Source organism: Haliaeetus albicilla, chromosome 18 (assembly GCF_947461875.1).
Source record: "Haliaeetus albicilla chromosome 18, bHalAlb1.1, whole genome shotgun sequence".
NCBI lineage: Eukaryota > Metazoa > Chordata > Aves > Accipitriformes > Accipitridae > Haliaeetus > Haliaeetus albicilla.
The window spans coordinates 29,245,381-29,259,669 of NC_091500.1; positions in this window are offsets into that span (position 1 = coordinate 29,245,381).

Below are 14,289 nucleotides of genomic sequence, written 5' to 3' on the forward strand. Positions count from 1 at the left end.
CCCCCCTCAGGATGCTGATGAGTCACTGCAGCAATGCAAAGGAAGTAGGGAGAATTTATCATTAGAGGAATGGGGTAGATGTCTACTGTGTTTATTTTTTTCTATTACTGACAACCTTTAATAGAAATTGAGTAATGTGGATATTAGTTGTTAGCACTGCTGTAACTGGATGAATGCTATATCTTGATTAGACTGAGGCATTAGACTACCACTAAGTTCTAGTTCTTGAACCCTCATGTAAGCATCTTCTTTCTGTGCACTTTGGCTTGCACAAGCTGCTTCTCCGTTGCCTGTCGTGGCCAGGATGGGGCTGTGTGAGTTGGGTGATGGACAGATATTTTGACTCCCTGGGGCTGAGCTGGGCTGTAGGCAGTGCTGGCGGAACGGAGGAGAAATTCAGAGCTCAAGTCCCTCAGGCCTTGGCAGTGGTTCTTGGCTCTTTCTTCTGCTAATATTAGGACTGGTTTTGAGGAAGATTACGGTTCTGTGAAATAGCTATTAATATCATACAAAGCTTGGATGGAAGTCAAAAATAACAGCAAATGAGAAAACTACTAACCACACAGCCAAACAGGAAGTACAGGCAAGGCTCGGTGTTGTGAAAGATAAACGGTGGGAAGGAAAAGCAAAAGAGCTGCAATAAGATGCAGAGAAGAAAAATACAAATAGCTTTGGAGATAGCTTGAAAACAGTCCTTGGCTCCAAAACAGTTATGTTACATCAAATAATGCTGATCGAATTCTCTGAGTTGACTGAAAGGAAATCCTGGTTTATTGGCCCAGACGTTTCCCGAGTTTGGAAAAACACTTGTCTCTCATAAAGTTCCTCTGCTGCCTATTCAGGAACAGAGAGGGCTTGAACCAGCTTGGTACTCTAAACCCCTCCATGCCTTGGAAATGAACCTGTTTTTCTTCCTCTCAAGTCTATTCCTTTACCTTGCCCCAGACTGTAAGTCTGAGCCCTGGTTTTCATCTTTGTGATCCCTATTGTACTTGCGATACTCTATAAGTAGAGATGTGGCATGGTCTGTAGGAACAAATAATCTGTATAAGACCAAACGAACTGATTAGGAAATTCAGACAGGCCAGCCGGCTCAGAGTCCTTTTATCAAGCAGGAAAAGGAAGAACAAAAATCCAGACTCTTAGCCTGATTCTTCTTGGACACAGTGAAGGGGTTCTGAACCCCAAAGTGGCCTGCAACATGAAGCAGGAAAGACAGAGCCTGGAAATGCTGTTCTTCTGAAAACAGTGCCTGTGGTGTTAGGAGATTTGAAGGAGCTTCAGCTGAGTAGCAAAGGCCTGAACTAAAAATACATCGAGGTGTGTCAGCAGGGTTTCCCTAACAAGGTTTAAGTCCTGGCTGAATATTTAAAATCTTTCTCTTGTTAACTGCATCTAATGTCCTTGTTGGCATTGAAATATAGGTGAGGCTTCTATGAGTAAGAAGACAGGTAACAAAAAGGCTGTTACAGTTTCTATTATACCTTTTCAGATTGTATTGACTCTGCTACTCCAGGCTGTGCCACTTGCAGTTCTGCATGTGGGTGTACACACTCCTCCAGGGAGAGAAAGTGGCAAAAGCAGAGTTTTGCCAGTATATCAATACTTGCACAGAGACATTTGATTCATAGCTTTGTTGGTCATTGTACAAATCCCTGGCCAAGAGCTATGCTGATAAAAGCCTGAGGTCTCCACCTGCTTGGAAGCTGGAGGATATGCAGAGGATTACAGTATCTTTTATTAGACCAAAATAGGTAACGTTTTTCCTAGACAAGGACTTATATACTTCAAAGATACCTATTTTCTCCAACCGTATATTATAAGGCAATCACTTCTCACCGCAGACTTTGCTTTAGTAATTGGTACCAGCAGATGGCAGAGGATTTCCATCAACGAGCTGGAAGACACAAGGTGGGGGTGTCTGCATTGCCATTCTCTCTCCAGCCTGTGAATAAGCAGCTACGCTTTTGCACCACTTTCAGATTTCTGCCTCGCAGCTCTATTATTTTTTAACAATATTGCAATTTCCCTCCCCGCCCCCTTATTTGGATGAAAAGACCTATATTTGGAAATGTGGCCGTTTCCCTTGGGTGTAAACAGGGAGGGAAAACAGGCCAGGGCTTAAGAGAGCAGGAGCTGCCTGTGGAGAGCATTCATCCTTCTTTACAATTGAGCTATGGAGGGCCCAAGAAAATGACCGGACAGCAAGTTTAAAATGAAAAAGGAAATATTTTTTCCATATAATGTATAGTGAAACTGTGAGAGCAACATTGTGTAAAAACAGCCTCTGCCCCTCCTTGTTTTCAGTTGCTTTGAATGTACAGCAGAGAACAGCCTCACTGTGTGCGCCTTGATTCTTACACTCACCCAGATTATCTGATACTGGAAACTAGATCGATTGAATTCCTCCAGATAAAGGTGGCTTAGGCTGTACTGATACATGAGCATGAGATGACATGTAACCACTGGAGATTGGATTTGCTGCCATGGGATGATGCAGGGAGCTCTATCTGGAGATGGCAGTGAATAGCCTCACTCCAGACCCTCCTGGTTCCCCCCAAACTGGGCAGCGGATGCTTAAGAAACTGTGTCTTCTACAACCTGCAGCAAGAGCTGGGCAGCTTCTCAAGCACACATAGAAAGCAGAAGAAGGGAGCTGTTAAACATTTCAAAATCTTAGGCTGAAATACCTTCCTGAAGAGCACCTCTCCCCTGAATTAATCTATCTCCAAAAATACGAGGATTCGACTGTCTGTTTACAGCTTGGTGAGCCAATGAGGTCACTGCAAAAGCTTGATCAACAAGAGAAAAATAATTCTAGGGAAAAGAAAATAGATGATAGCGAGGGGTTCAGTTAACTGACCTCAAAAACACAGCCCTCAATGTCTGCTGTCTACGTGACCGCCTCACCATCTTGCATGTTCAAAGGGTATGTCTGCAAAGTGCTGGAAGATATTCTGATACCAACGAACTCCCCTGGCTCCTCAGGGAGGGCTTCTTATCTCCAAGAGCAAAGCCTTCCCTTCTATCACCACTTAGAGAGACACTCAACTGTCTTCCAACTGCTCTGATGCGGTGATAAGCCCAGAGCATTTGCTACTCAGCAAGGCTGGGAAACTCCAGAGCACCAGGGTCTGATCTAAGGCAGGCGGCGGAGAGCAGCAAAAACCCTGCCGTAAGCATGTAGAACAGTTGGGATCCAGAGAGCTATTAACAACTCTCCGTTTTGACCCAGCTCATTCCCCGCAAGGGGCTGTAGTCTTCATGCCGTCTCCCAAGACCGGGTAGTGCTGAGCTACCTTGCAAGTGCCGGCAGTAAAAGCCGAAAGTGGCTCTTACTGATGCACCCCTTGTGCTGCCTGCAGTACCTGTCGCTTAATTCAGATGGCTTTTGACACCAGTGAGGAGGTGAGCTTTGTGAAGCAGAGGTTTTCCAGAGTTGGAAATGGCCAGGACCTAGTCATATCGTTCAAGGGGACTGAGTATGGTTCAGCTGGGAGTGTAATAGGGGCATGGAGAGGGTGCCTGGTTTGTTCTTTAGAAAAGATTGATGAGAAGATGGGAGAAGGACATGTGGGGAGGACAGCTGGCTGCAATAGCTCAGAAATAAGACCAAATCCTACATTTCTCAGAAGCCAATGCACTGCAGAAGTCTCAGTTCCTATCTGGTCCTAACTCTTCCCACAGCAATGACCACCTGGGGCAGGGGACACAAAGTTCCAGCCTTCATTCCAAATCAACTATTTGTCTAATTCTGTATTTCTCTCACTGGATTTGGGATCTCTCTTCTGTGGCTACAAGGGAGTCTCTCCTCGCTTTCTGGATTTGGAGTGTGTTGTGGATCAGCAGAGGGAGGGGGACAGCAGAGCTACCCAGGTGAGCAGTGACTTGCATCTGAGGTGACGAGGACTGGAGCCTTCCACGTTGAGAGCATTCGTGGCTGCCGAAGGAGGCAGCAAATGGCCCTAACTCTAGCAAAAAGGCTGGGGCTGAATCCCAGTTCCAGACCACAGGAAAGGGTACAAGAGGATCCATGGGATTTGCAGGGTTGTTAACTAACGAAAGCCAGAACGCGAGAGAAAAATCAGATCCTCTGATTCCAGCAGCTAACTGCTGGTCCAAAGGCACTTGATCCTAGTATCGTGGCGTAAAAGTAATGAGAAATTGTGGTGTTAAGATTTTGATAAGATTGCAGCAGTAATATGCTGCAATAGTTCTGAGCCAAACTCAGAGAGCAATGGGGAAAGAAGAGAAGCTGAAGTGATGACAACCCAACATACTGTGTAGAAAGAAAGAGTAATAGCCAGTGGATGATTTAAACAATGTGTTAATTAAAATAATATCGATATTGAAACGAATCTGTTTCCTGCACAACTTAGAAACAACCAGACCATGGTATGCTTGGACAAGTTAACAGCAGCTCTGGGTAAGAGTAGGTGAGAGGATCCTCCCCAGTGAAATGTTTAGGTGCATTGCATAGGTTTAAAGAATGTAAAAGTTCTGAAATGTAGCTGAGCTTATAGAAAGTCCCATGGAAACCCAAGAAAAAGGCTGTCAGGCATCTGTGACCACTCAGGTCAGGACAGCCTATTATTCTGGGTGTATCTGAGAAGAACTGTAGCTGATTCTACAATTCCTTGGCTTCTTCCTTGGGTAGGAGATTATTTCACTGGTGAGTAACGGAGAAATTTCTGTATGTGGAGAGGAGAGATCAAGGAAACAGTAGATCTAAGTCTTTCTCAAGAGAAGCTAATAGTGGGCAATGCCAAGACGGTTGAAATATGTCAGTCTAATTCCAAAGGGTGATTGATCAGATAAGCATCATAATTGACATGAGCAGTAAAGAAAGAGGAAATCTCAATACAGTAAGGAAAAAACAAGCTAGAAATGCACTTACATTCATTATATATTTCAGGTCATCTGGGCAAGATTAAATTCACTCAACAGGTGGGAGAAAGCTGAGAATGCAGCCTCCACTAACCTGGGGAGGATAGAAAATGGTCAAGAAAAATGCCAAAGGTTTCTCTTAAAAAGGAGACTGAAGATCCAGAGAGAATTATGTGGTGTTGGGATCTGGGGAAACAGTGGAACAAGCAGTTAAACACATTGTTTGTCAGCACCTAAAGAAGAACACCAAAGAAAATGAGAAACAGGCAATACTAATTTGGCAAGATCCAACCATCCCAAGCTAAGATAATTTACTTCTACAATGATGTTATGAGTGCTGCACTCCAAGAAGAGGCAGTAAATAGAGTTTTATGGCTTTTGACACTGTTCCACATGGTACATGAGCAATCTAAAGAAACCGTTCAGATAATATCACTCCAGAGTGGATCCAAGACTGAGTAATGAGCCCTATGCAGAAGAGAATTTTCAGTGGTTTCCTTGCAAAGTGGAAGGATAGAAGCACAGCAAGTTTTTAAGAGCAGGTTAAAGAAATGGGTCAGGAATGATGTAATTGGCTCTTGATTGGGCAAGAGGATATTTCTTTCTTACCTCTATTCATGGAGGCTTCTGTAGATATTTTGGAAATGAATGTCATTTTAATTGCCATGAAATGAAAAAAACCTTTCTTTTTTTTTTTTTTTGTGAGCAGGAAACTAAAATACACCTTGAAACAAGAAGCTGTCAGCAGCTTTAATTAACTAAAGATAACAAAAATATAGTGCAAAGTGACTACAGACAGAAAGATCCTTTTAAAAGTGTTAATTTATGAAGAAATAGCTCAAACTGAGCCTGGATGCCTGCTCTTCCAAACAGGGATGGAACCTGGATATCTCTGCAAACAGATCTCCACTGCATTGTCTGTTCCTGAAAAATCCCTATTCCCTCAAATGCTGTGTTTCTCTTGGGACTTTGCTCTCCGAAATGTCAGTACACCCTTGCTGAGAAGGATTTTACCCTTGGCCAAAGTCACAAACAAGAGATTACATGACGTGATTTCCTGTGCAAGCAAAACCGGGTTTGACAACCCACTGAACCTCTCAGCCTTGAAGGTTGAAGCTTGTTTTCTTGGGCTTTAACTTGGAACCAATTCAGCAAAGTCTTTTTGTCCTAACTTTTATCTAAACACACACACAAAAAAAAGAAGGGGGAGAATAAAAATATACAGTGTCTTCTAGAAAAAGAAAACAAGCTCTATCACTCCCTAATTCTCACTCTTCCTCCATCAGCTTTCAGGAAATGAAGTGACAGAGGTGAAATTGTTTTATATAAACTATAATTTCCACCCAGTGAGATGACAGCTCCCTGCTTACTTCTCTATCAAGCGGAGCTGAAGATGGCCATTTCTCACCCAGGCAAGTTTAATGGCTTACTCCTGTAAGAGACATCTCACCAGGACAGCAGGTTTTCCCACACGCCTTCAGCTGCTCACAACAGCATCTCCTGGAAGCTTTGCTTCTGCTTCATCTGCTTGTTCTCATGCAGGACGTATCTCAGGCAACAACTGTCACTGGTGCGTGGCAAAGACATGGTGCTGTGTATATCTGCCAGTCCCACCCCACCAGCTGTTTTAGTGGCTTCAAATATATGTTGAATAGACAAGAAGAAACGTATGGTACTCATGTTGTTTATAGCATCTTTGTAGCCCACGTTTGGGGACGCAATTTGGTACAACCATGGTGAACGCTGGCTTTGTGTCTACTGTCTGCTGCTTGGCCAAAGCCCTCTCCAGGGTCATGTGGCATGCAGGTGGCCCACAAAGACTTTCTCTTCTTGTGTTTTTTTTCCTTTTTCAGTTCAAAGTACCTGAAGCACTGAGAAGGCTGTCAGAGCCTTCCCGAGTGGTTTATTTTTAGCAGGCATCAAGAGCACGCTCTGTGCCCTGAGGCATACTGTTAGGTGATGCGAAGACACTTGAAAATATAAACCTCCCCCTTTTCAACAGAAGTGAGCTCTTAAACCTGCCCAGACTTTCTAGTGGCTTAATTCAGTCCTTGTGATTGTATTTCATTTGACGGGATTTTATCTGAAGTTTCATTTTCCAGACGTTGCTCCCCACGTAAGTATTTATGGAGTCCCTCAACCCCCTCTCTCTAAAGTGCTGAAGTCCTGAAATCTCTTGCCCTAAAGGCTTTGAACAAGTCCCGCAGCGCTTGGATGATCCCAGCAGCGACTTTGGCCCTGCAATCGCTGACTGCATGAAACGAGAACCCCTGATTATTTTCACAGACGGCGTTCCTGAGAAGCAGTCTCACAGCAGCTCACAGCATCTCAGCCCCTTGCTTATGAAACTCTCCGCGTGTGCAGGCAGGAGGCGTTTCATCCGGAGCTGGAACACATCAGCCAAGCAGAATTTCCTTTGAGCTGCAGATAAGCAGATTCTGGTGATAGAGAGGCCCTGCTCAAACAGACACTGGGCTTCCAGCTTTCAGAACAGCCTCCAGGGCCAAAGGGGAAGGAAGTATTTAATATTGTGAACATAGGACATATAGAGGAAAATAACACTTCAAGATGCATCACCCTTAAACATGCGCCCTGAGCTGTTAACCCACTGCTGCCAAGGGCGAGCATCCCCAAAGCAGCCTCGGAGCTTAGGACGCGTGCAGCAAGGCTAAAGGTTTTCTACACCTGTGCAGTATTTGGTAAGAATTCCTCAGGAATCAGCAACAAAGAGTCAACTCACTGCGCAGGAAACCTTGATCAGCCATGGAGAAAGCTGATCACGGCATTGCGTGTGTTGAAAATTCAAGTTGTCTTTGTGAACAACCTGAATAGTCAGATTACAGAAAGTAAATCCCTGCAAAAAAACAATTCCAGCCTCTTCACTGAGTGCTGCAGAGCCCAGCTTGCTTGGTGTTGAGTCGTGAAACATGTCAGGGCACGCAAAAGATCACTTCTTAGAAATCACAGCTCTTTTCAGCATCAGCAGAATTAAAAAAATACAATAGTTTCCACTTTCAGAGAGCAAACAGAAGCAGCACTGTGGACTGTCCAAATTTTACCAAAACGATATAGTGGGATAACAAAATTGTGGTCAAAACCAGCAGAAGATATAGGCAGACCCTTAGGCAGACTGATTCTTGAAAGAAAATCTTAGAAAAATTGATAACAAATCAAACACAGTAATAACAGACCAAGTATTTCCGGAGAAGTGACGGAGAAGCATTTCCTAATTTCAGGTAGACCCACTTGTGCTCCAGTGACGAGTGCTAATGAAGAGCAGAGAAACATAGGCAGAAAGTTACACCGTGGTCACAGATGACATAAATACATGGATTAGAGTCAGCAGCGGAAAAAAGTATGATTCAAGGTACTCTCTCCTAGTTTCTAGGGACACAGGAGAGACTGACTGTGAAAAAACAACATCTCAGGGCCACCTGCCAGATTAGCCGATGACATGGCAGAATATCCAGTAACAGAAACTTTATCCAAGGGTACCCGGCTGAGGAAAGGAAGAATAGGATAATGACCCCCTATTCAAAGACCTTGAATCGCAAGGTCATGCTGTATCCTGGTAGTTCTTGGTGGGATGGAAGCTCTTCAGCCTGGCTGGATCCAGCTCTCCAATGATGTGTGCGTGTCACCCCAAGCAGTGGTCACAGAGGGACACCCACATCTTCATCCCCTCCCCAGCCCAAGGTGCAAGGTGTTACAAGAGATGGTCTGCCCATAGCTTCCAGAAACTGCCTCAAGATGGTGCTCCAGCCAATTTTCTGGTTTTTTAAAAGCATTTGCTTGCATTACAGATGGCTTTTCTGTGCAGGTCTTTGCTTAATACTAACAAACTGTTGAGGGTGGACCAGGCTTAGTCCTTGCAGAGAGCCTTCAGATGCCTCTGCCAAACCATTCCTTGCTTTGAAAGGCTCATCGCTTCCAGCTCATGGACTGGAAGCCCCCGAGCGGCTGCCGGGAATGAGTCACAAACAAGGTCCCCATAGGAAAGGAGAACTATGGATTCATAACCTTGACCATTCTGAGTAGGAAAAGTTTATTTGTCCAGCTTGCTTTATAAATAACCCAGAAAGCAGCAGCTTTGTTTTCATGATCTCGGACTGGACGTGCAGAGGAACCTCAGCGGAGTGTCTGTCTGAACCCCGGCAGCCCAGTCCCTGGGCAGGCATTTCATTTAATGACTCACAGCATGCAAAATACCCCAACAGGCTAAGAGCAAGGAGCAGGATCTGTGACTCTGTGGCACGACAGTGCTGTGGGCACGGCACTGAGGACCCTCCTGCTCCCTCTGGCCCCTGGATCTTGCCAAAATACATCCTCCATCCATACTGTGTTTTGCACTACTGTAGACAGAAACAGCAGCAGCCTCCTATGCTGTGACTCAATATTGCTGTGTTGCATCCTGAGTGAGAAAAAGGGTTAAAAAGAAACTGGAGCAATTTTGTGGCGAATGGAAAGAGTTGAGGTCAAAGAGCAAAATGTTAATGGAGGGATTCGTGCAGGGGACCTGTGGAGTCACCACCTGGGTAACTCCAAGGAGAAACTGAAACCCTGAGAGGAAAATTAACCCTGTGCGGGCAAGGTTAACCCTTGCGTTTTAAGTCTGTCAGCAGGGACAATCTTTTCGCAATCATTTGCTGCAGGGATGAGGAATCGGTGATGTTAAATTGAGAAAGGAACTTATTGTTTGCTTCTAGGCTGGAGATGCCTGGCTTCCCGTAGCAGCCAATGGTGCAGGATGCCCTCTTGGAGTCAGGCAGAGATGCCATGGCTAAGGAGGAGCCAGGCCTCATCCTGACTGCTGTCCCACAGAAGACTCCTTGCTGGTCCCATTCCCAGGACTGTAACATGAGGATCCTCTGTGTCCCCCATACAAGTGGTATGGGGACAGAGAACAGCATTAATGAAGAGCCGATCCTTCCATTAATCATGTGAGGTTTTTTCAATCCCTCCATCATATAGTGTTTTTCTCCCATTTGTAGGGCACAAACAGCTCCAGCTGCTCTTTTTATTAGAGGATCTGAAGAGGTGCTGGAAGGGGGGCAAATACTCTTTTACACGAAGCAATAAAGCTGAGAATTCGTAGGATCCTAGAGGAATGGTACAGGCAGACATCACCCGGGCACCTGAGCCCAGCATCATTCGACAGGAGACTTTACAGAGCCTGATGGTGGTCAGCTAACGAGCACTGAAATCCTGTAAGCCTTAGTCACGGGATAAACATTGGACCCAGAGAACTTTGCAAAGTATGTGGAAAAAGAGAAAAAGTGGAAGGTGACTAGAAGCCCTGTACTCAGCACTTCAGGGATGTTTAGCCTATTTCTCCCATTGTAAGCAGTTCTTCCTCAGGCAGCTTCGCCTCCCCTAAGTCGGATTTGCAGAATACTAAGGACCCAAACAAATCTTTAAAACTAGATACTTCCCTTACCCAACCCACTCTTCCTTCAGCCCTTATCTGCCCTTACCTGTCCCCGCTAGGTTGCTTTAAAAGTCCCAGACACTTCCTTCCTTTGTTTGTCTTGGCCAGAAAGGGAAATGTCTTGTGTGTCAAAGGTTTAGTGCAAATTCCTGTCCAAGCTCTTTAGTACCTCTGGCCTCAGTAAATCAAACTTCTCCTGACTAGGGATTTGCACAAGCAATCAGATGCTGTCCCCCCATTCTCCGTCTCCTGCCTGCACACAGGATCAAGATGGAAGCGACAAAACAACAAGGGGTTAAATCCCTACTGGCTGGTGCAAATTGGGGACAGGAAAAGAAGTTCTGGGTTTCAAATGCATTTGCACAGTGCCAGAGTTTCTCAAGGTCTGTGCCACTGTTCCGGCTCTCCAAGGGCCTGGCTGAGATGGATGAAAAGCAGCTGGCAGAAAATGAGCCCTGAAGAAGTGGTGGTTGATAGGGAAAATATGAGCTATTAATGGTCAGATTTCAATCTGTGAATGATCAAAATCAGTGCCTCTCAGGGAGCTTTGGGTCCACCAGGACCTCATGGAGACATCTCCAGAGAGCCTTCCCTTTCTCTGCCCTCTCGGTCCTGTCGGGTCCACATTCCTGTTACCACCCAGGTTTTGTCCCATATTTTCTGCATCCCACTAGATGCCTGTGCCCATGTGTCAGCTCTCAGGACTCAGAGGAAGCTGGAAAAATGTCCATTACTGAAGCAGGCAGAACAGGGAGAGGAGTTTTAATGGCCCCTGTGCAGAGAGTACATGGTACAAGACTTCAGGTTTCAAAACAGAAATGTCCCATTACCAAGCCATCCAATGACCCTACAGGCGTGCAGCTCCCCTTGTGGGTGATGAAGATGCTCAGAAGAGTCCCCGTTCTCCCAGTTTCACAAGAGGAATTAGTCGGGTGTGGAGCAGGAATTTATGATGGGATTGGCATAATGGTTTGGTGAAAGCAGAGGTTGCTGGTAGAAGAAAGCTTGAGGAGCATCGTTCTCTGGCATGTTGGACTGAGCAGCTCTGATGGGATACAGCACTTGTCTTAAAACTGGCACAATAAAGCCAGGGGCAAAATTGAGCGTGAAGGGGGTAATTTTCAGGAATTTCTGGCAGCTCTCACGCCTGAATTAGTTCTCTGGGTTGTTTTCCAGTGAACTGCTCTGTGCCATGTCCGAGTAGCACATTAAGAGGGATGGAGTGAACAGAACAAAGAGCACGAAACATCCTTGCCTGGGGTGGGTGACTTTTCTGAGTGTTCTGCTCATCCCTTCCTCTTTAGGAAAACCATCTGGACTTAAGAGACTCAAAGCAGGACATTGGGGTCCTGGCTAGAGGTGAGGGCAGGAGGCACAGCCTTTATGAGCTCAGCCTGGACTGCAGCACCCTTTCCCCAGGGCCCATGGGAGGGAGACTGACAGTTCCTATCATCCTGGAAGAGCGAAAAATGTGGTAAGCCTGAGACGTGTTCTAAGGAGAGATACCGGTCTCCTATTTTCATCCCAGATCTTTGCCTGCATTTTGCTGAAAAGAAGAAAAAGACACCCCTCCATAGGGTGAGCAGTTCAGCGGCAGCAGGTGCAGAACAAGAACATCAGGTCGAGTTTGAAGCTCTCCGAGCTTCGACAGGGAGGGGTGAGCTAGCTAGCCACAAGCCTACCGCACAGGCAGCACTTCGGTTGGAAGCTCCTTCCTTTGCAGATGAATACCTTGATCTCAGCTCCCCCCTCTTCTCCTTCTCACCGAATCAGCCCTGTGTGGTCGCTCGAAAGCAGCACACCTGACTGCGGGGTGCCTGGTGCCAGCAGCTGCTGAAACCACAGCTTGAATGAAGCCAGCCTTTCTCTCCCTTGCTCAAGAGAAGGCTGTGCTGCACAAAAACAAAACCGAATCAGGCTGTTCTCACCCTCAACTCTCCTGGCAAACAGGAAGCTATGAGCAAGGGTGGAAGAGAAAGTCTATGGGCTCTTGGGTAACACCAGGAACATACCTCAGACACCACCTGCAGTGAAGTGAAATAAATGCTTTCCAGGTAAACACGTGCATCTGGGTTTACCTGGCCAGCTGATACACTGACATCTGTATCCAAAACGGGATGAGTTGAGCACTTGCATTCCCCTCCCTGAGCTTTGTCTTCAGATGAAAACGTTAAACTGATGTACCATCTGCCAGAGCAGCAGTTCAGGTGCAATTGGCTGTTGCCAGAGCTGCCGTTATAGCCAGGGAGAAAAACTGATGAAAAGCCAAGAATTTAGCGGCCAGCAATGAGTCTCCTCCATGCCAGTACTACACTGGCTGGTACCAGGTCTTCAGAGTAAGTCATCCTCCCTTGGAGAGGGAAGGTCTTTCCTCCCCCACAATGCTCTTTCCACCTCTGAACTTCTCCAGGAACATGGAATAAGTCCATCTAGGAGGGATGGCCACCTTGTCATTCCCCAGCTAAGGGGGTTCAGGCTCAAATCTGCAAGGCTCCATTATTCCAATTTCTTGTCATAGGAGACAGGGATTGTCTATCTCTACATTGATGGAAAGAGGACAGAAGCAAGCATGTGCCCAGGGAAATGTGACCAAGTCAAATAAAAGCTGTTTTGCAGTGAGATACACTTGACTGTGGAAATATCTGCCCAGGGAAAGTCTAGAGGGGAAAATGATCAATTGAAATAAATTTATATTAAATAGTACAAATGCCTAAGGAAGCATGCACCCAGCAAACACCAGGTAGCTTATACTTCTGTAAAAATGCTGGCACTGATTTAAGAGCAGAATATATCCAAACTAAATGCATCTATAGCTCCAGCAGGTTTCTGCTGCCCATACACCCTGACAAGAATCTTTCCTGTGCCTGACACTACAAGTTCAAAACACTGGATGCTATTATAAGTATTTCTTTTTAACCATTAGGTGTTTTTCTGGCTGATGCAGAGGCCAAAGGGAAGCTTTTGGGTGCAGACTGCTAATGCAGCATCACCTTGCCTGGTATATACCTCTTTGGCAGCTCCAAAATGAATCACAATGAGGAGCAGCAGCATCTTCTGCTCATCTATGCCAAGAGGCCACTGGCTCATGAGAGTGCCCGAAGAGGACAGTGGTCTCAGCAAGGCACCTCCAAGTTTCTCCACATCTGCTTTTTCATCCTGGTCCTCTCCTTCACTCCCTTAGTACCTAGGTTATGTAGTAGGTATGCATATGTTCAGAGTTTTTTCACCACTACTGCTCTAAGCTTTTCATGACCAGGTATGCACAGAATCAATATTGGAGCTCCCTTGATTCAGCACCTGCCTGTTCTTGACATTTAATCTATCTGTAGTGATTAGGATCTGTCACGAAGGCACAGCAAGAGATTGTTGATGGCAATACAAGAGCAAAGAGCCATTTTTGTAGGTCTTCCTGCTGAGTCCACCCTGGGGATGCTCCTACCCCTGGCACTCACAGCCTGCCACCAGAGCCGAGGGCCACCATGGGACACAAGTGGGATGATGGATTAGAAAAATGGCTGTGAAATTTCTCATACATTTCCTGCAAGTTTTGAAGTCAGGCCTCCCTGTATGACATCTCATCCCTCCTCTTCACAGCTGCTTCTCATTTCCCAGCCATAGTCTTCCTGTTTTGCTGATTTTTTTTTTTTTTTTTTTTTTTTTTTTTTTTTTTTTGGAAAGGTGCGGGTCTGTGCTTAACAGCTGCACACAATTCTCCCCGGCCATGCCTGCTCCCATCACTATATATAGCCTCAGACAGGCCAAACAAATGGAGCAGGGCTGGGGTTAATAATCACAAAATGGAGTTCAGCTGTCTCTGAACTGTGATTTACTGGGACCCAAGCCAGGCAAGTTCCTCCTCATGTCCTTGCTGTAGAGTTGTCCACAAGGGACTAGTCTTTTCAAAAGGGGAAAAATTATTTGAACTGCCTTTTTGCTAGCTGAAACTTGAGAAGATGTGAAATGATTCAAGTAGG